The sequence below is a fragment of the Neofelis nebulosa genome, chromosome 3 (assembly GCF_028018385.1).
Source record: "Neofelis nebulosa isolate mNeoNeb1 chromosome 3, mNeoNeb1.pri, whole genome shotgun sequence".
Lineage (NCBI taxonomy): Eukaryota > Metazoa > Chordata > Mammalia > Carnivora > Felidae > Neofelis > Neofelis nebulosa.
The window spans coordinates 42,868,764-42,889,724 of NC_080784.1; positions in this window are offsets into that span (position 1 = coordinate 42,868,764).

A 20,961-nucleotide genomic window follows, 5' to 3' on the forward strand; every position below is an offset into this window, starting at 1 on the left:
GTAACATTGCAACCCCGTGATAGATGCTGTGAAGAAAAAGTACAGGTAAGTATGAAACATGTGGTGGGAGCCTGAAATCGCTTGGGTAAGTGGATGGTGCTGGGGGTAAGGTGGTGGAGGAGAGTTAGGTGTGCACGAACCCAAGAACAGAAAGTCGAGCAAGGGAACTAAAACCCAGGCCACCCAGGCACAGAGGTCAAGGAAAAGAGCTCAGGAGACTGAGCTGGAGAGGGTGAGGCACAGAAAAGATCACCATTTATTCATTCATTGAGTCAGTAAACATTTATCAGACTCTTTCTGTGGTGGGCATTTGACCACACTCTGCAGCTACAGCACTAAGTGAGGTGAGCTGTTGTCCTGCAGAATCTTCAATTCTAGCAAAAAAGGCAGACCACGAACAGGCAAATGAACAAATGTATGATACAATTCAGGCAGAGGTAAGTGCTCTGAAGAAACAGAAAACCGAGGAAGGGCAAAAGGGAGCCTGGGGTGAGGTGGGTGGGGGGAATATTTCAGACAGTGAACTTGGGACCATCGAGTGGAGACCACAGGGAAGACCTGACTTCTGTGGAGCCTTGTGATTCTATGAAGGATCTGGACATGCCCCAAGAGCAGTGCTGGCTTCCCTATCTGCTTTTTAAGCCAAGAGGAGCAAAGAGCAAGAATCCCTTACTCATTCTGGCCAACAGAAAATATTGGGGGAGAGCATGATCATAAATCTTCTGATTTTAAACATTTTTATGCATTTATTTTCAGTCCTAGAAAATGTAGAACTTTTGTGAGAGGGGAAAATCCCAAAGAGCAGGTTATGGATCCAAATTTGAGGGAGACAGATAGATTGGGAAAGAGAGAGAGAGAGAGAGCAAAAGGGAGAAGGGTTTCTGCGCTTTGGCTCTGGACTGGCTTGGAGGGAGAGGTGGACTAAAGTTGTTCTCGAGCTGGGGCTGAGCAGACAATCAATGGGGAGATGAAGTGGGTGTGGCTGAGGCGCCTGACAAGCTGGGCTACTTGTCCGCCTGAGAGATTTTCACAAGTAAAATGTTGTGGAAGAGAGGATTCACATATGCCTTAATTTGAGTCTGTTTGCTACCAACTTGATGTTATGTGGTGATGTCTGTATCCCTCTCCCAGCCTCCAGCCTGCAGTCTGCAAGTATCAAGTATGAGACTGGGCAGTTTGGACCACTTTTGTCTATACAAGCTCCTTTCTCTACAACCTGGCTTTTGGAAAAGCATCCCTTGGGTGTTGGGAAAGAACGTCTGGCAGCTCTCCTGAAGATTCCTGTAGAGTCTAGTTCTTAGGTTAAAGGGTGCATTTGTAAAAGCCGAGGTGTGTGTGTGTGTGTGTGTGCCTGCACAACCCCTGCCTGTGCATGTGGATTCATCAGTTTTACAAATATTGTAGAGCATAAAACTAGCACCAAAGAAGAATGGAGCCTAGCTGCCTTTCTCAAGAAGCTAACAGTGCAGGGTGGGGGCGCAAATATTTATAATTCAGAATAAGTTTAAGATTCTCTGGAGCATGTCACACTCAATTTTGGTAGGTTGAGGAAGAGTTTCTGGCATAAACAATCAACTGACATCTGATTCAAATACAGGTGTGTGTGTGTGTGTGTGTGTGTGTGTGTGTGTGTAAGAGACAGAGAAAGAAAAGAAAACTCCAAAGTTTAGAATCTGTCCTGGGGATTAAGTGAATTCAAAATGAAGCTGACTTTATAGATGAACCCCTGTACACTCTGTGTATTTTTGTGTGTTTGCTGTCATGTAATTCACACATACTACATTGATTGTGTGGTTTTTAAGTCAAACTGTTAGTGGCTTTAAGCTGTTAGTAAATTGTTTAAAGTTGTGTTCCTTCATTCTTCCTCTTTCTCACCATCAGAGGCTCTATGGGTTGTGTACAACCCCAAGAGGATGTAACAAGGGATGCACACAGAGACCCACGGCCAAGGTCACAGGCAACAGAAGAAAGGTCTCTGATGGTTGTTGTGGCCACCGTTGCAGTAATTTGAAATCGAGATCATTCAGTATCATCCAATCTGTAGGCCTTCAGGAGGAAAGGTCAACTGGTAAAAAATAAATGTTTTGGCTAAATACTTTTTTTCTCATCTCTTTGTTGAGAATTTGATAGAAAGGCTTAGTAATCAAAGTGAGTTTAGAGAAAAATGTTAAAGATTTGGGAGAATGTGTCTTCTGGGGCAGAGTGTCCTCTGGGCGCTGTCTCCCCTTTGTCTACCATGACCTTCATCAGGGAATACTTAGTAAGTCTTTGACTCCTCTGCCTAAATCAAGAAGGTGGGGGGGTGTGGGGGGACAGATGGAGATAAAGGGAGCCTATGGATTCGGGGGAATCTGGAACATTCTTTAAAGACAGTATTTCAATGACAAAGCTGGGCTTCTCATGCTTCCCTGAAACTCCCTAGCTGAGAGCCACAGGAGGGCTCTGCTAAGTCCCTGCATACCTGCTCCATCACCTTCAGGGCAAAGAGGGACTGCGTCCTCATGTGCCAGGCAATTAATGCAGCCTGTGCTGATGTGTGTGGAGGACAGCTCCAGCCCCAGATGGCAGAAGGACACAACCTAGAACAAGGGTGCCACCCCAGACATTCTCAGAGTGCTGAGACTCCCTGCAGAGAGCAGCTGGAAGCTAGAATCCTGTCCATGCAGGGCAGCACGGCCCCGTGGGCAGAGGGGCAGCGTCAGTGTGGGAAACCTCCCCTTTCGGCTGCCACAGTCCTGGGTGACCCGTGGAACCGTGGTGCCATCTGATGGCCAAGACAGGGAATGAGCTCAGGACGTGTGGAGGGACAGACCCTGAGGATCAGTGTGGCCCCAGCTCCGGGTGGGGTTTGACCTCTAAGCCACCACAGCGCTGACCAAAGCTGTTGGCTGCAGGGCTGAGGCCCACAGGCCACAGCGTGGGGCAAATTTGGAGGGGACCCACCATGGGCTTAGTTGGGTAGGGTTGGAAGGGTGGGGTGTGTGTGGAGGGTAATCAAAAAACAGGAAAGAACCCTTAACCTCAGTGAGTCTATACTTCAGATGAGGATTCGCAACCAAGCCCAAGAAAATGACATCAAGATGATGTAGGTGAATGAAGGTGTGTCTTTCTGCCCAGTGGCTGTTTCCTGTAGAGGGAGGGAGCTGGGGGGGAAGGCAAGGGTGGTACAGAGAGCAGACCTGAGCCCCCCCCGGGCAGGGCCGCCTGGGGGAAGAAGGGTTGGAACCTGCACCAGTGGGGGGAGGGGTGGGGAGCAGCACCCTAACAAAGACAGCCATGTTGGAAGACCTCTTCCCTGTGCCTTACAGTCTTGCTTTCTCAAACGTGTTTTCTTCTGCTAGATGACAAGAAGACCATCTTGTCACCTTCAATGTGATGACTTTGAGGGATGTTCTCAGCAGATGCAACTGCTCCCAGTGTCCCTTTCCATGGCTGGGGTTACTAAGCAGCCTTTGAGCCCAAACGAGGTCTTCATAGATGGCAGGGAGGGGGGCTTGGCCGATGGGGCTCCAGGTCAGAGCACCCGAAGGGCAGCTTTTTTTAAAGCTGAATAAATTCCACACAGCTCTGGTTCCTAGGAGTCAGTGATGATAGAGCATCAGTAGCCACAAGTGGGGCACAGGTAGATGGTGGTGTGGGAGCAGAGAGTGGCAGTCCCTAGGTAGCTGGAGGATTTTCTTTCCTTATCTGAAGCCCCATCTCCTTTCTCTCTTCCTCCCTATTTTTGGTGTCCTTCATCACATCTTTCCTTTTTTTATTTTTAAAGTTTATTAATTTATTTTTAGGGGGGAGAGGTAGAGACAGAGGGAGAGAAAGAATCCTAAGCAGGCTCCACACTGTCAGCATGGAGCCTGACTTGGGGCTCGATCTTAAGAACCATGAAATCATGACCTGAACCAAAATCAAAAGCCAGATGCTGAACTGACTGAGCCACCCAGGCACCACCTGCCCCTTCTTCATGTCTTTCTGCTTTCTCTATATAATCCCTGTCTTGAGCAAATCTTTGACTGGAGGACAAAATCAAGTTCAAGTTCTTTAAAAACTAGCCAGGCTTTTGACTCTGTTTTGGCAATTCCCCAGGAAAGGAATTCTAGCACCACTCACTGGAATTTCAGGCTGTCTTGTGCTGGTTTTCCACACAGCAGGTTGTCCAAAGGGTGGCCTGAACCTGTGCTCATGGACGAGTACAAGCTGTTTCTCTCCAAAGCGACTCTTTTAAGCTAACAGTGAACAGAGGCAAGACATTAACTTGCTGAGTTGCCATCGAGAGGTGGAGGGAAAGGCTCCTCTGCTAAATAAACTTTAATGGGCTAGTGGGAGTCAAAAACTAGGGAGGTATGCTTTTCCATATTCCAGTAGTTGTCTTGTTCAACATTCCAGCCCTTCAAATATGAGGCCGTAATTTGTTCTAAGGGGCAGGCGGTGGTGTGGACTGAAGAAGAGACTTAGCCTCTGCTTTATTTGTAGGCACAAATTAAAGACAGAAAAATTCTTCTCCAAGTGGATCTATTGGCCGCTCTCTGAAGAGAGGGTGCAAAGCAATAGAGTTGGTATATATGTGTGTGTGGTGGGAGGGGGGCAGTATATTGTCAAGCGACGTGGGTCACTGCAGGTGGACAGGACTGCTCTCCATGTGAAGTTGGTGGCTTTTATCTTCACTTTCTGTAGCATATCCTTATTCCATTTTTATTGAATGGAACTGATGGAGCACCAATTACCTGTAAGGCTTTTTCTACTACCAGGGCTTTGCTTTCAGTGTTTCAGTGCTGGATGGAACCTCTCTAGGCTGGAGCAGTCTCTTAGAGAGAGAGATATATATTATATATATAATATATATTAAATATATATAATATATATATATATATATATATATATATATATATATAATTGCAAAACAGTAGGAGCTTAATGTCTAAACAATTACATATCCCAGAAAAGCATCAAAAGCAGGGAAATCATGACCTCCCAGAGGTGATCACTGATCACGGGCATCTGTTGCTTCTGCCTGTGCTGCATTCCCTTCTTGGGGAGGACACCTCCCCCCACCTCCCATCGTGGTCCTGGTTAGGCTGTCAGTCCCTGGACCATGTCCCTAGCCATAGGTATACACTCCTACTCCTGCCAGGACTCTGCCAGGAACTGGGATGGTTAGTAAAGAGTTCAGGAATAAAAGTCAGCTGGAGATGACTCATTCTGATGTCAGCAACAAAATGGGACTATTCACAGTTTCATCTCCAGAAATCCTCCAAATCTGCCCTTGCACTTGCCCTTCCTGGTTGGTCAGCATGTTTTCCCAGTCAGTCCATCAACCCCTCTTGCTCAAACTGTTAAAGTAGATTGTTCCAGCCAACAACCAAAGGCTCTGAAGTGGACACACCACTGTTACATTTCAGCCAACTGCCTTCTAGTCTTTTCTAGAAGACAGTTTGTTGTTTGCGTGCTTCGGTGGGATAGCAGAGGCTTGCAGCAGAGGCTCCAGAGGCATGCAGCCTCCGTGAACTGGAGAGCACATGAAACTTTGGCTCTGGAGGTGGAATTAACTTGAGGGGTCCTCCTGGGCTCTCCCCAGGTTGGGCAGCCAAGGGGACTGAGGGCCCCAGGGAGGGGCTTGGTTTAGGGACCCACTGCCTGTTGGTTTCACAGTGGGGCCAATGGTTGCTGATACCAGAGCTCTCCAGAGCACACAGCTGAAGGGATCCCAGTCTGCAAGCCAGCAGGTGGACATTGGGTCTTAGGGCTTTCAAAGGACATGATGGGATTTTATATTTTCTTGCTGATCCATATCCCCCATGAAAATACAGAAGACGCAGTGACTTCTAATGTGATAAGGAAGAAAATGGATTTTCTTGTCTTGTTGGTTGGTTTTTTAAAAATCTCCTCAAAGCTGTTGATGTGAAAGACAGAAAGTGAGGAGGCAGGCATGTGATGCCTGCCAGTGAGAGATGGAGGGAGAAGGGGGGGGGTCACTTTAATGCAAAGGACTCAGAAATCCCATCCACAAACTCCCTCTCCATCTCTGGGTCTCAGTAAGCACTGGAAAGTAATTAGATTTAATGAGGCTGTTATTGTTCTCAAAACCCTCCCTTCCCTCCCCAGCTCCTCGCTTTGGCTGCCCAAATAGAAGAATAAGGACTCTTGTTCTTGCTGTGCATTAAAAATACATTTTGAGGGAGATTTTAATGGCCAGTTTATAAGGACTGTCTCTTTTGAGACAGAGTGGCTGGGATCAAGTTTAAACCATCTGCTTTTAAAAGTAAGGAGAAAGGACGACTAAGTACATTTAAAATAGGTAATTTATAGCCAGCGGAGCCTTGAACCGCCCAGGGTGAGGAGACAGAAGTGCCCTCTCTCTCCAGAGGCACAGGCAAGGGCCCCAGCCGGGGAAGAAACAGCCCCTGTTTGAGAGAAGGCCCAGCATGGTCTTTAAGTTTCAGACATAGGTGTCTCTGGAGTGCTGTTTCCTGTCTGTAACGTAAGTTTTAAGCTCTTGGTGTGTTTTTTTGCACTCTGAAATAAACAGAACACCTGGATTTAATCAGTGGGATGGTAACAGAATCAGGCTTCCAGTCCCTCGTGGAAGTCCCCACCCCTAGGTATGGGCTGTGAGGTGGTGCAGCAAGCCGGGTGGAGAGTCCTGGACAATGTACTTCCCTAAGGACTCGTTATGAATGAGCACTCGGAGCCGACTTTGGCCCTGGGGCCTCTTTGTGGTATTCTTGGACTCTTCTCTAGGACCCTGTGGGACCTTAGAGGGAGGGGGCTGTTGAGTCGGGGCCCGTAGCCCTTGGCATGTGTTACCCTAGCTTCAAGTTCCTGTTGGTCAGTGGAATACATTTTATGAATCACATTTAACCTTCAATCTAAAAACATTCTGGCACTTTCTTTGGGCTTAAAAAATGTTGCAGGAAGAATGCGTTTCCTTCCAAATGAAGAATTTTTGCATTTGGATGCCTGCTCCTTCATTAAATTCCCGAAGTGAGGTCACAGGCTCTGATCTAATAAAGGACTGGCCACGCTGGCCAGCACGTGCCTGGCTCTGCCTGCATGCATGACTGCTGTAGATGGGACAATTGGTCACAGATTTGAGAAGGGTGACGCATGTTCCATTCCACCTGTGGCACAGCAGTGCACTGGGAGCCCACCTTTGCTAAGAGTCTTAAATGAATGGTATGTATAAGCAGCCGGAAAAAGAAGCAGGATGACCAGAAGCTGGTAGATTTATTGAGAAGTTGGCACAGGTTTGCCTTCTTCCTGTTCTGAAGGCTGGTGTTATGGATAACGTGTGGGACATGAAGTGGCCTGGTTTGGTATCTCTGGGTTTCAGCACAATCTTTGACCAGTGCTCTCTATCTCTTGGTAGGTAAAATGGAGACATGAGGGCCCCTCAAGAGCAGGCAATCAGCTGAAGCACCCAACAGGCCAGTGTGACTCTGCAGAGAGCCCTTGAGCATTTGGCTGGGGCCTCGGGCTCTGTCCTTGGCAATGACTTCTTCCACTGTCAGGTTCATTATTTTGGAGCAGTCATCTTTTTCTTTTAGTCTCAATTTCATAAAGCAAATCTGTAATTTTCGGTTTCTTTTTCGACTAGTTTTTCTTTCTTTCTTTCTTTCTTTCTTTCTTTCTTTCTTTCTTTCTTTCTTAAGTTTATTTATTTTGAGAGAGAATGAGAGAGAACACAAGGGAGGGACAGAGAGAGAGCGAGAGAGAGGGAGAGAGTGAGAATCCCAAGCAGGCTCTGCGCTGTCAGTGAGGACCTAGATGCCAGGCTCACATCATGAATCGTGAGATCATGACCTGAGCTAAAATCAAGAGTCAGATGCTTAACCCACTGAGCCACCCAGCCGCCCTCTCCTAGTGTTTCAAGATTGGAATGAGAGCTGGAGAGAGGGCACAATCATTTTTCTCCACTGCTTTTCTCCCCCTCATCCTTCTTCCCCTCTTTGTGTTGGTTTTCTTACAGATGTAAACTAAAGATGGAAAAATATCTGACAACTCTTCACTTTGATTTTTTGAAATCCACAAATTTGGGGAAATCATTTCAAAAGCTGGGTTCTAGATGTGTGTAATGCATCTCATAAGCTCACAACAGATAATGGTAAAGTGGAGATTTTGGAATTATTTCTGTACATGTGATCTGATGTCAAGGGAAAAAGAAAACACTCAAAAACAAAAAAATAAAATAAAACACACACACATAACACATAACAAAAAGCTATCAGTGTGGTTCATCCTGCTGTAATCGTGTTGGAGACAAGCAGAACTCACTTCCCAGTGATAATTGCTTCAAACCAGGATGTTGTCACTCACAAAGAATCAGCAACTGGGGTTTTTCTTAAGTTCAAAATGCTTATCAAATCTTGGATTTCTTGATTTTTTTTTTTGGAATGTATGTAAACATTAATCAAGCTTATTTCATTTATTGAACCATGTCAGATAGCAGGAAGAAAACGAAACACATTCCTTTGGGGAAAAAGAAATCTAATTTATATACTTGAAGTCAGGAGGGATGTTTTTTTCCTCACCTTCTTTACTGAACACACTTATCCTAAAATATTATTCCATAAAACTAGAATTCAGGAGAACCAGATCAGAAAGGGAAATTAAAAAAAAATAAATAAAAAGACAAATACATGAACTTATAGCACACAGAGAACTGAGGCTGGCTAACTTGTGTCTATGACAGGCTATGGTCAGATTCCTTGAAACCTAAGGATGGAATTTATAATACTACAGAAGCTGGGTTTGTGCTGTGGAGGGAAGACTTATAAGAACTTGGCTGCCTTTGGGGGTGCCTGGGTGGCTCAGTTGATTAAGTTTCCAACTTCAGCTCAGGTCATGGTCTCACGGTTCATGGGTTTGAGCCCCTCATGGGGGTCTGTGCTGACAGCTCAAGCCTGGGGCCTGCTTCAGATTCTGTGTCTCCCTCGAGAGACAGGCAATCAGACATAGATCATGTAGTAAATGACATAAGGAATAGGCATATGTTGCTGTAAGAACATGAACTATGACTAAGCAGACATCTGGAGAAAAAATGGGTGGTGCACTTAAAGGGCACAGTATGTGCAAAAGCCCTGTGGTATTGGGAACATAGCATGTTTAACGATCTCAAGAAAGGCCAGTGTAGCTGGAGTACAAAGAACATGGGGTACAATGGATGTGGTGTGGGATTAACATGGAAGGCTTTGTGTCTTTGTTTTCTGTTATTGATGTTACTCTTGCAGAGGTTGGATTGTCACTAACAGAGCTGTTCTAGAGGCAATTCACACACGAGAAAGTTTAGCTAGAGTCAACATTTACTCAGCAAGTATTCATTGGGCAGCTATATGATGTTGAGCAGTGTACTGGGAGCTGGAGATGCAGAGACAGATATGGTCCTTGATCTCTTGGGGCCATACAGACAAATAAGCAAGCAGCACAATATGCCCTCATAGGGTAGAACAACACTGAGACACATGGGAGGGCTACTGAACCCAGACCTGGAGCTTAGCAATGGTTTCTTGGAAGTGATGATTGACTGAGCTTGGAAGCATGAGAGGGAGTTTGCCCAGTGAATGGTCAGGAAGAATATTTAATACAGTCTAAATACCATGGATTGTGGACACTGAGCCCAAGATCACCCAGGAGTATAGTGGTATTTAGTCCTGAGAAAGTTTAATAAGCTGTGGGGACAAGCCAGGATTTGACAAATGGGCTGGCCTTCTAACCTTATCACTGCCAAGCAGTTTGACCATGGACAAGTACTGTTGTTCACTTATTAAATGGTGGTCATAATATTTGGGGCACTGAGTGGCCATGGTGAACTAATAGAATAGGTGTCTAATAAAGGTCTGCCTCTCTCTCCTTCCCCCAAAATATCTTCTTGTACTCTTGCGGTTATGTCTCTAACAGTCTGCCTTGAAGTGGGTAGAAGGAATTCAGTGAAGAGACAGAGATGAGAGTTGTTTGAAATAAACCATTTGACAGAGGATCTGAACCTCTGGATGTAATGTAAGAAAATACTGATTTCCCATGTCAGAGGCAGGGGGTGGGGGGAAAGGGTAAACAAGGGGTCTGCAGCCCCCAGGAGTTATTGCTTGGGGAAGTAAGTACTCTAAGTATCTATCTGTCATCCTCAGGGCACCCTCCAGGTTCAGACTGCTTATTTTAATATAGAACTTGCTCTGACTTTTTCAGGAAAATTACAGTTGCAGGGGAAGAGAGAAAGTCTGAGCGCTCCCCATTCCTGTGGACAGTGAGGCCACTAATCCCTATGTCCTGACCATTTGTGCTCATTCAGGAAAGTAAGGATATTGTTTCACTGGGCAAGGAAACCAAGTAACTTGATTTTCTCACTGAGTTACCTGCAGCCTACCTGTCCCATAAGAGCAACAGGACAGATTTGCCCAAACCATTGTGGAATGCGTTGTTCTGTCTTTAGGGAAGAGTGAGGTTGGCAGCTTTACAGTTGCTGCAGTGTTGTGTCAACTTGCCAAATTTCCTTTGTTGGCCATCTTTGCATTTCCTCCTTCTGAGCCTTGTAGTCCTCCTCTAGAAGTATGAAAAGCTGGATCAGAAGATAACAAGGACCTGAGTCCATAACATGATCTCACATGGCCTTCATGATAACCCTCTGAACTTGGAGGTTCATGGGCAGGTTTTGGATAGGTGTCTGTCCCATAAGGATGAAACAACTGAGTTAGGGAACTTAAAGCCATGTGATCGAGAAGTGGGATAACCAGTCTCATTGACTTCAAGTGCAAATTCAGTTCTGATAGGACTTTTTGAAACAAACCATCACTTACCAAAACTCTCATTATCTCCTTGCCAGGGGAAAGCAAGAGTAAAATATGGGCATATATAGGCGGTCTGATTAGCTTTTTGATAGCAAGGAACAGAGACTTTTTAGTAGACCTCATGTAGCAGGATGTTCCCACAAGGTTTCTTCTGCCTTATGGTTCCCACAGCCTCTTAGAATATGCAGTGGCATCTCTTTTTGGATCTCTCAGTATTTGTTCTGACTGTTAACCAACCAACCAACCAACCAACAGCAGTCAAACCTCATAATTTAAGGATTCTCTATCTGCAAAATCTTCTGTTCACTAAAATTTATTTGTAACACCCCAACTCAATACTCTGGTGCTTTTGAAGTCATCTGTGGACATGTACAGAACAATGAAAAATTAGACTAGCTTAATGTGCATTTTCCCATCTGAATTCTCATACTGCAAACATGTTCTTTTTGCAGTATAGTGCCATGTTTTTTGGCATTTCTGTGGTTTTTGTTGGTAATTTCACTGTTTAAAATGACCTTCAAAGATATTTCTAAAGTGCTGTGTAGTTCTTAGGGCAAGAAGGCTGTGATGTGTCTTATGGAGAAAATATGTGTATTAGATAAGCTTCGTTTAGGAATGCATTATAGTGCTGTTGGCTGTGGATTCAATGTTAACCAACAATATATATTAAATAAGGTGTTTTTAAACAGAAATATACATACAATGAGGTTATGTGTTCATGAAATTATGATCAAAGGCTCATAGAAACCTAACCCTGTATTTCCCCTTGGAACAATGGTTCAGTATTGGCTAATTCAGCATTTACAGTAACTTTATAGCACGTAACTACCACAAGTTATGAGAATGGACTATACACTTCAACAAAACTGCTCATGAGACAGGTCTTGATTAATTGTGCTGTTCCTTCACAGTCGTTTTTGGTCAGAGCTTTCTCAGGTTGTCTGCCTTGAGGTCAGGTCCCACCCAGAGAAGAAGGAATTACACAGAACCAAAGAGCAGGCAAGAGATCCACCCAGGGATGTTTCTCTGGGCACAGACTTGAGTTAGGGAACAGAGGAAGTTTCATTCAAAATGTAGATGAGGACTGGTTAGGGACCCAAAGTGGGTGACACTTCTCTTCAGCATACTCAGTGTGTTGAGTGACCACAGGGCCCAGAGGCCCAGTCACTCAGTAGAGTGTGGGAGTGTGAATGAAGAAATAAAGGAATCTGGAGAAGAAGCAAAATCAGATAAGAGGATGAATTGAGTCAAACTGGACTTCTCCAAGCAAGCATAGTTTTAATACTTTAATTGACCAGAGGTAAGACATCTGGAGAAGACTTGCGAGAAGGGAAGAGAGGCATGTCTAGACATGGAGTAAGATCCTGGGGATGCAGTGCTTGGGAAAGATGGTCTTGGATGGATACTTGTGAAAGAGACAGCAGCTAGGTCAGGGCTTGGGGTTCTGCAGAGAGACAGCTCAGATCTGGATTGGACTTGAAGGTGGATCGGGGCCCGCACAAGGGTGCAGAGTGTCCCTGGGAGCCAGGGCTGTAATGTTGGGGATTTATGCGGGCCAAGAGAAAACCATCATGAACAAGACTATCCCTAGTTTGATAAGGGAATAAGCTAGCAAAAGCAATAAGAATTAGTTGGACAATTTATTACCTTTGTATAAGTTGTAACCTGAGATCTTTGTAGCTGGTAATAAAATAGCTCTCTGTCGGCAATCAGCGGATTGAATGTGAACAGGGAGTCATCAGACAAGATATTTTAATATCAGGTAACTAGTTATTCCCTGGAATCAGCCCTGACAACCTGTATGGCCAACCACTTTTGTGGTCAGAGTCCTACCTGGATTGGAAGATGCAGTGCCCTAGAGAGAGGGAGGGCACAGTCTTCCTTAACCAGGTGTAATTCTTCATGGTGAACTCCCTTGTCCACATGGCTGGTATCAGGGTGAAGATGGGTATACTAGTATAGACTTCTGTAGGAAGCAAGTTGAAGACTCACATTATTGATTCTCTCCTGTAAGGGGAGAGAGGCTGGGGACATGGTGCCCAAGAAGACACATTTCACTGTGCCTTACAGATCGGAACATTTGTATGTGGCCTGCAAATAATTCTATTTGGGGATAATGGAGAGAGTTTGGAAGAAAACTCTCTATTCCCTAAGTCTACAGATTGGTTTTTATCACTTTCTTAATCTTTCAGGGCATCTTTGTAAATGTCATTCAGGCATTCAGTTATGAAACTCCCCCTACACTCATCCGCCAGCCATTACTATAGCCTCTTTCCCATGACATGCAGTCTCCCTTAGGCAAGGGTCCACTGAAGTCTTCACCAAGTCTCCAGACATCAGTATTGATGACTTTTTTTAATGTTTATTTATTTTTGAGACAGAGAAAGACAGAGTGTGAGTGGGAAAGGGGAAGAGAGAGAGAGGGAGACACAGAATCTGAAGCAGGCTCCAGGCTCTGAGCCCAAGCACAGAGCCTGACACGGAGCTTGAACTCATGAACTGTGAGATCATGACCTGAGCCGAAGTCAGATGCCCAACTGACTAAGCCACCCAAGCACCCATGTATTGATGAGTTTTGACCACCAATACTCACTGCAGATCAATTAACTCCCATCTAAACTGATGTGTTTGTGAGAAACAATTTTACCTGTTATGGAATGAAAATTCCACCAAAAAGACAAAGCGTGCCATTGGGTGTCCATGCTGATTGCCATGGAGATGTGGCAAGCTTTTGCTTTCCCTGTTTCAGATACATCTGCTTATATAATCAGTATTCTGTGTATCCAAGTCAGCTCAGCATCCTTATTCCTCCTTACCCTATCACTCCTCATTCTCTGCTGAGCCTGAAGTTCTCCTAGAAAAGAACTTTCATCTATAACGGGATGAACAAAAATGGCTTCCCTCTACTCCCCATTTACAAGAGAGAAATTTGGCAGTCAGAGAGAACTGTCTGAGGGTAGCTCTGACACAACAAAGGCTTTCATGCTTAGCAACCCCTGAGTGGGCTCTGAGTAGAGAAAACAGGCCAGGAAGGAGCACCAAGTGCCTTCAGTACAACAGTGGTAGGTTTGGCAAGAAGTCCATGTCATTTGAATGAAAAGGACATGTTTTCCTCATACTCCATAGAAAGCTAGACTGTGAGATGGTGTGGCCTTTGAAAGACAATTAACCCACATATTAGTACAATAGGCTGCTCCTAAATAATTGAGAGAGCTTGCCATCAATTGCCATTGTTGATGGAGAAAGACAAAACTAGAAGTGAAGTACCATGCACCATCTGCTCCCTGAGCCTATCATTTCCAACCCTTGGGTTTAGTGAAAGTCATTTCTTTTGCCCTTGAAGTCAAGGGAGGCCTGAGCAGAGGAAAATCCCATGAACATCTAGTAGGCTACAGGGATTGTCAGCGATAAGGAAGACCACAAGCCTTGACCTCACTATCAACTTTGTGGTTCCCAGAGGCCACTCCCTGGCTCCTGGGACTGATTCTCCCCCTGTAGCCATAGTGATCATTATCAAGTGTAGATCTGCTCATTTTACCCCTTTGCTTCTGACCCTTCAGTGGCTTCCTATCACTCTTAAGACCTAAACCCAAATGCTTCCAAGGCCTCTGTCACCTGGCCCCTGTCCAACTCTCCATCCCTTTTCTGCACCACTCTTACAGAGGCAATTGTGCCACCTTCTTCTGGTTCCCAGGACCCTTCCTCAAAGCTCTTACACATCTGATTTCATCTACCTGTACCACTTTTCCTACACCTCTCCACACACCCTTTCCCTGTGTCTACCTAATTCTTGTATTTTTCTTTGGGTGGGTCTCAGGTACATAGAATTGGGTTGATTATAATCTTTGTTCCATCACATACTGTCACTATGCACAGCTCACTTTTATACAGTTAGCTATTTTTGATGCAATAAGCACTTGCAAGTCCACCATTACAAATGAGAGCCAGGGCCCTGATAATAACCCACATCCATGGTCTTCCCATTCCATCTCTCTCCTTCCTTTCACCTGAGGAAATCCTGTGTTCATTGTGTCCTTTTCATGTGGTAAATATTCCTAGTGAGTACACATATGCAGAGTCATTTCATTGCTCTTATGTAACCTGTAGCCTGAGCTCTTTGTGACTCGCAATAAAATGGTTCTGTCCCTGTGATCAGTGGATTGAACGTGGGCAGGGATAGGCATTAGAGCAATATCTACTGAAACCCAAGTTCAGCTGCTCGCCCCTGGAAAGCCAATACTCCAGAAACAAGTATTGGTTGAAAAGGAAGGTTTTCTTTGTTCAGTAGGCTGGCTCCTGGAGAGATGGTGGACTGATGTCCAAAGACCACCTCTGAGATTCTGGGCTGAGGAGTAGGGTATTTATTTATTTATTTATTATTTTAATTTATTTTTTAATTTTATTTTTAAAATTTACATCCAAATTAGTTAGCATATAGTGCAACAATGATTTCAGAAGTAGATTCCTTAATGCCCCTTACCCATTTAGCCCATCCCCCCTCCCACATCCCCTCCAGTAACCCTCTGTTTGTTCTCCGTGTTTAAGAGTCTCATGTTTGGTCTCCCTCCCTGTTTTTATATTGCTTTTGCTTCCCTTCCCTGTGTTCATCTGTTCTGTGTCTTAAAGTCCTCATATGAGTGAAGTCATATGATATTTGTCTTTTTCTGGCTGACTAGTTTCACCTGGCATAATACCAGTTCCATCCACATAGTTGCAAATGGCAAGATTTCATTCTTTTTGATTGCCAAGTAATACTCCGCTATATATATATATATATATATATATATATATATATATATATCACATCTTCTTTTTTTTTTTTTTTATTTATTTTTGGGACAGAGAGAGACAGAGCATGAACGGGGGAGGGGCAGAGAGAGAGGGAGACACAGAATCGGAAACAGGCTCCAGGCTCCGAGCCATCAGCCCAGAGCCTGACGCGGGGCTCGAACTCACGGACCGCGAGATCGTGACCTGGCTGAAGTCGGACGCTTAACCGACTGCGCCACCCAGGCGCCCTATCACATCTTCTTTATCCACTCATCCATCTGTGGACATTTGGGCTCTTTCTATACTTTGGCTATTGTTGATAATGCTGCTATAAACATTGGGGTGCATGTGTCCCTTTGAAACAGCATACCTATATCCCTTGGATAAATACCTAGTAGTATAATTGTTGACTCATAGGGTAGTTCTATTTTTAATTTTTTGAGGAACCTCCATACTGTTTTCCAGAATGGCTGCACCAGTTTGGATTCCCACCACCAGTGCAAAAGAGATCCTCTTTCTCCGCATCCTCGCCAACATCTATTGTTGCTTAAGCTGTGGACTGGTGGTACAGATGAATCCTAACATGTTATTAGGTTAAGGGATGTCCCAAAAGATTACATGTAAATGAGACTCTTTTGGCAATTTAAAGTTAAAAATGCAAATAAAAAGTTATACACACACATATATTTGTGTGTTGACATGAAACCATGCCCCACAGGGTTAATGAAGTTGAAACTAACAGAAATTTAAAACTTGTTTTTCAGAGAATTATTTCTCCCTAATCAGCTACTGTGTCTTTTCAGACCCTACTAACAAATTCACTAGCTGTCTCTGCATAAGCCTGGACTCAAGGTCAACTGATATGGTTCCAGCTATGAACAAGCAAGGCCCTGCATTCCTTTCCTTACCAGAGATAACAAGAGCCCAAGACCCCATCCAGTTTATACCAGTTATTGGAGCAGACCCATAGCCTCTTCTTCTTCTCCTAAGATAACCTCCTGACAGCAGGGGCTGAATTTTGCCTCATTTCAGTATTAAGTCTCCACCCCCAAATGAACATGGGATGTATGTTACATATATGTTTACTTAATGCACATGCTTCATCTTTCCTCATGAACAGTTATAAGTTTCCCTGCCTTTTCATCAATACATATGTAATCTTCTACCCTGAATTGCTCCTTTAAAAACCCTACTCCTACTATAGATGCTGGAGAGGATGTGGAGAAATGGGAACCCTCCTGCACTGTTGGTGGGAATACAAACTGGTGCAGCTGCTCTGGAGAACAGTGTGGAGGTTCCTCAAAAAATTAAAAATAGGTCTACCCTATGACCCAGCAATAGCACTGCTAGGAATTTACCCAAGGAATACAAGAGTGCTGATGCATAGGGCCACTTGTACCCCAATGTTTATAGCAGTGCTTTCAACAATAGCCAAATTATAGAAAGAACCTAAATGTCCATCAACTGACGAATGGATAAAGAAGATGTGATTTATATATACAATGGTATACTACCTGGCAATGAGAAAGAATGAAATCTGGCCATTTCAATGTGGATGGAACAGGTGGGTATTATGCTAAGTGAAATAAGTCAGGCAGAGGGACAGATACCATATGTTTTCACTCATGTGGATCCTGAGAAACTTAACAGAAGACCATGGGGGGAGGGGAAGGGGGAAAAAAAGTTACAGAGAGGGAGGGAGGCAAACTGTAAGAGACTGTTAACTACTGAGAACAAACTGAGGGTTGATGAGGCGTTGGGGAGAGGGGAAAGTGGATGATGGGCATTGAGGAGGGCACCTGTTGGGATGAGCACTAGGTGTTGTATGGAAACCAATTTGCAATAAATTATATTTAATATAAAAATAAATAAATAAAATAACAAATAAGTAAAATGGAATAAACTCAAAAAGTAAAAAAATAACCTACACTGCAAATAAGTAATTGATAGATCATACAGATAGAAAATTAATAAGTATTAATAATATAATTTAGAAGGCTCACATAAGAAATATATATATATATTTATAGATATATATATATATACAACTTTCTAGTTGTACTATATTGTGTCATATTGTGTCATGATAAAGTAGTTTTTTAGTATTTTTGTTGAGATTTGTTTTGTGGCCTAAGCCCTGGTCAGCTTTTAAATGTTTCAGGACTGCTTTCCAAGCATGCATATATGTATATGTGTATATATATATATATATATATATATATATATGTATTATAAATTACAGTATTAGTTTTTACAATTATAATTATAAATAAATTATAAATTTGTAAATTACAATTTTTATAAATGTAATTTAATTATAAATTACAATATTATAAATGCCTTCCAAGCATGCATCCTGATGTATATATGTGTATATATATATATATGTGTGTGTGTGTGTGTGTGTGTGTGTGTGTGTATGTATATATATCAGGATGCATGCTTGGAAAGCAGTCCTGAAACATTTAAAAGCTGACCAGGGCTTAGGCCACAAAACAAATCTCAACAAAAATACTATAAAACTACTTTCTCATAACACAATATAGTACAACTAGAAAGTAACATCAAAAGTGGGCCCCCAAAGCTCACATATCAGAAAAATAATAAAATACATGTGAATAACTCATTGGTTAAAAAAATATAATAAGTATTATTAAGTAATTAGAACTACTTGTAAAATCCAGCTAAATTAATACTTAGAGGATGATTTATAGGCCTGAATGTATGTATTGAAATATAACAAATATTAAGAATTATGATTTACACAGCACAAAAACAGACACTCATATCAATGGAACAGAATAGAGAACCCAGAACTGGACCCACAAACCTATGGCCAACTGATCTTTGACAAAGCAGAAAAGAATATTCAATGGTGGCTTATGGGCCAAATCCAGCCTCCTTGATGAATTTTGTATGGCTGTCACCTGAGAATGGTTTTTAAATTTTTTAATAGATGAAAAAGATCAAAAGGTTTTTGTTTCATGTGAAATTCAGTTTTTAGCATTCATAAATAAAGTTTTATTGGAACACAGCTATGTCCATTTATTTACATATTGTCTATTATTGCCTTAGAACAAGGTAGAGTTGAGTAATGGTGATGGAGACTGGCCCCAAAAGCCTAAATATACTTGCTATCTGGCCCTCTAGAGAAAAAGTTTGCAGACCCTTATACTATCAAATGCTATATAATATTTTATCGTTTGTTCTTCCATTTCTGTATTGATGAATTTTTGGTCATTGTAGTTGAGAATATCTAACCTAATTGTGTTGTATTCAGAGATCATGGTCTGTATGCCACTTATTTTTTTGAAGTTTATTAAGATTTTCTTTATGATATCACTCATACTCAAGGTTTGGAAATCTACCATGCATTCTCAAGGGGAAAAATATATATATTCTCTAAAGTTAGGTATACCATTATTTGTACATTAGGTTAAGTTTTTAAATTGATTTTTATAGGTCTTCTATATTCTTGATTTTTGTTTTTGGTCTTCTAGATCATTCAAAAACAAAAAAAGATATATTGAAATATTATACTATGATGATGAACTTATTTGTCCCTGAAGATTGGTTTTCTTTATTGCTTTGTATATTTTCAGACTATTTTTTTTAAAGGCATGCACATTTTAAAAATAACATCTTAGTCTGTTTGGGCTGCTATAACCAAAATTCCATATACTGAGCGGCTTATAAACAACAGACATTGATTTCTCACAGTTCTGGAGGCTGGAAGTCCAAGATCAAGGCATTGGCAGATTTGGTGTCTGGTGAGACAAGACCATTTCCTGGTTCATAGATGGTTGTCTTCTTGCTGTGTCCTCACATGATAGAAGAGGTGAGGGAGCTCTCTGGAATCTCTTTTATAATCCCTTTCATAAGGGTTACATCCTCATGACCTAATCACATTCCAAAGCATACACCTCCAAATACATCATGTTGGATATTAAGTTTTGAGATATGAATTTTGGGGTCATACGAACATCCAGTCTATAGCAGCATCTTAGCAAATGGAGCCTATTGTCATAATGTAGTGATCCTCTCTCTCTCACCAAAAATGTTAGCTATATTACTATAGACAATATTAATTATATAGATATATAGATTAATACTGATATACCAGCTTTCTGGTCCTGAAAGCTGTGGGTTCTCAAGTTGGCCAGGGGAAGGACAGACTCTTATTGTTATGTCCCAGCAGGTCATCAGAAATAAGATGGATGTCTTGTAGTCTCAGGATGACCCAGGTAGTTGTCAGGGTCCTCTTTTTTTTTAAATTTTTTTTTTCCTTTTTTTTCAACGTTTTTTTTTTTAATTTATTTTTGGGACAGAGAGAGACAGAGCATGAACGGGGGAGAGGCAGAGAGAGAGGGAGACACAGAATCGGAAACAGGCTCCAGGCTCCGAGCCATCAGCCCAGAGCCTGACGCGGGGCTCGAACTCACGGACCGCGAGATCGTGACCTGGCTGAAGTCGGACGCTTAACCGACTGCGCCACCCAGGCGCCCCTAGTTGTCAGGGTCCTCTTGGTAGGATCTGCTGCGTGGAGTTCTCTTTTCTGGAGTAGCTGTACAAGTCAGGCCAGGGTGACCACGTGGTTACATGATGGGGTGTGCAAGTACAGAAAAAATGGCCTAGCCTTTGGGATTGTCTCTTAGACAAAAGCATCCTAACAAATCCATCAAAAACACATAGCTAAGGCAGCCATGCCTTTATGTTAAACGTATCAGAAGCACCTGAAATCAAACCACCATATTACAGTCAAGTTATACTGGCAGCTTTATATCCATCTCAACTTTTGAGAACTTGAAGGGCTGTCTAGTGATGAAAGGAAGTTTCATTTCAAACTTAGATCTGGGCTTCAGGATGGGAACCCTTGTGACAAGTGCTCAAGTACCTGTTATACATCCTTATAATACTTGTACCTTTCTTTCATAGAACATATTTCAATCTGTAATTATATTTTTATTTTGTATCTATTCACTGCTTCACATAAACTGTAAGCTCCAACAGGGAAGGGGTTACATCTGTGTGCTCACAAATATATTCACAGTAGTAAACAGAATGGTATAAAAGAGGTGCTCAATGAACATATATGGAATTGAATAGGCTTAAATTGAATGGCAGTTCGATAATCTGCTACCCTGTCTTCTGAACCCAATCTTCTTATCTAACACCCTGTATACACCCTTTTTCTTTTGTTCTATGTTACCTTTGGAACACAACTAATGCCCAAACACAGGCACTTCAAGGCATAGATTTTGGTTCACAGCAAGAAAAGACATTTTAGTAGAGCCCTCAAGCAATGCACAGACTTTGTCCTGAGGAATGTTCTCTGACAGCAGAACTAAGTCAGCTGTGAAGTGAAAATTCAATAATGTAGACGTGGGTGGACCTGAAGCTACAGCTTTCTTCCTGAGGT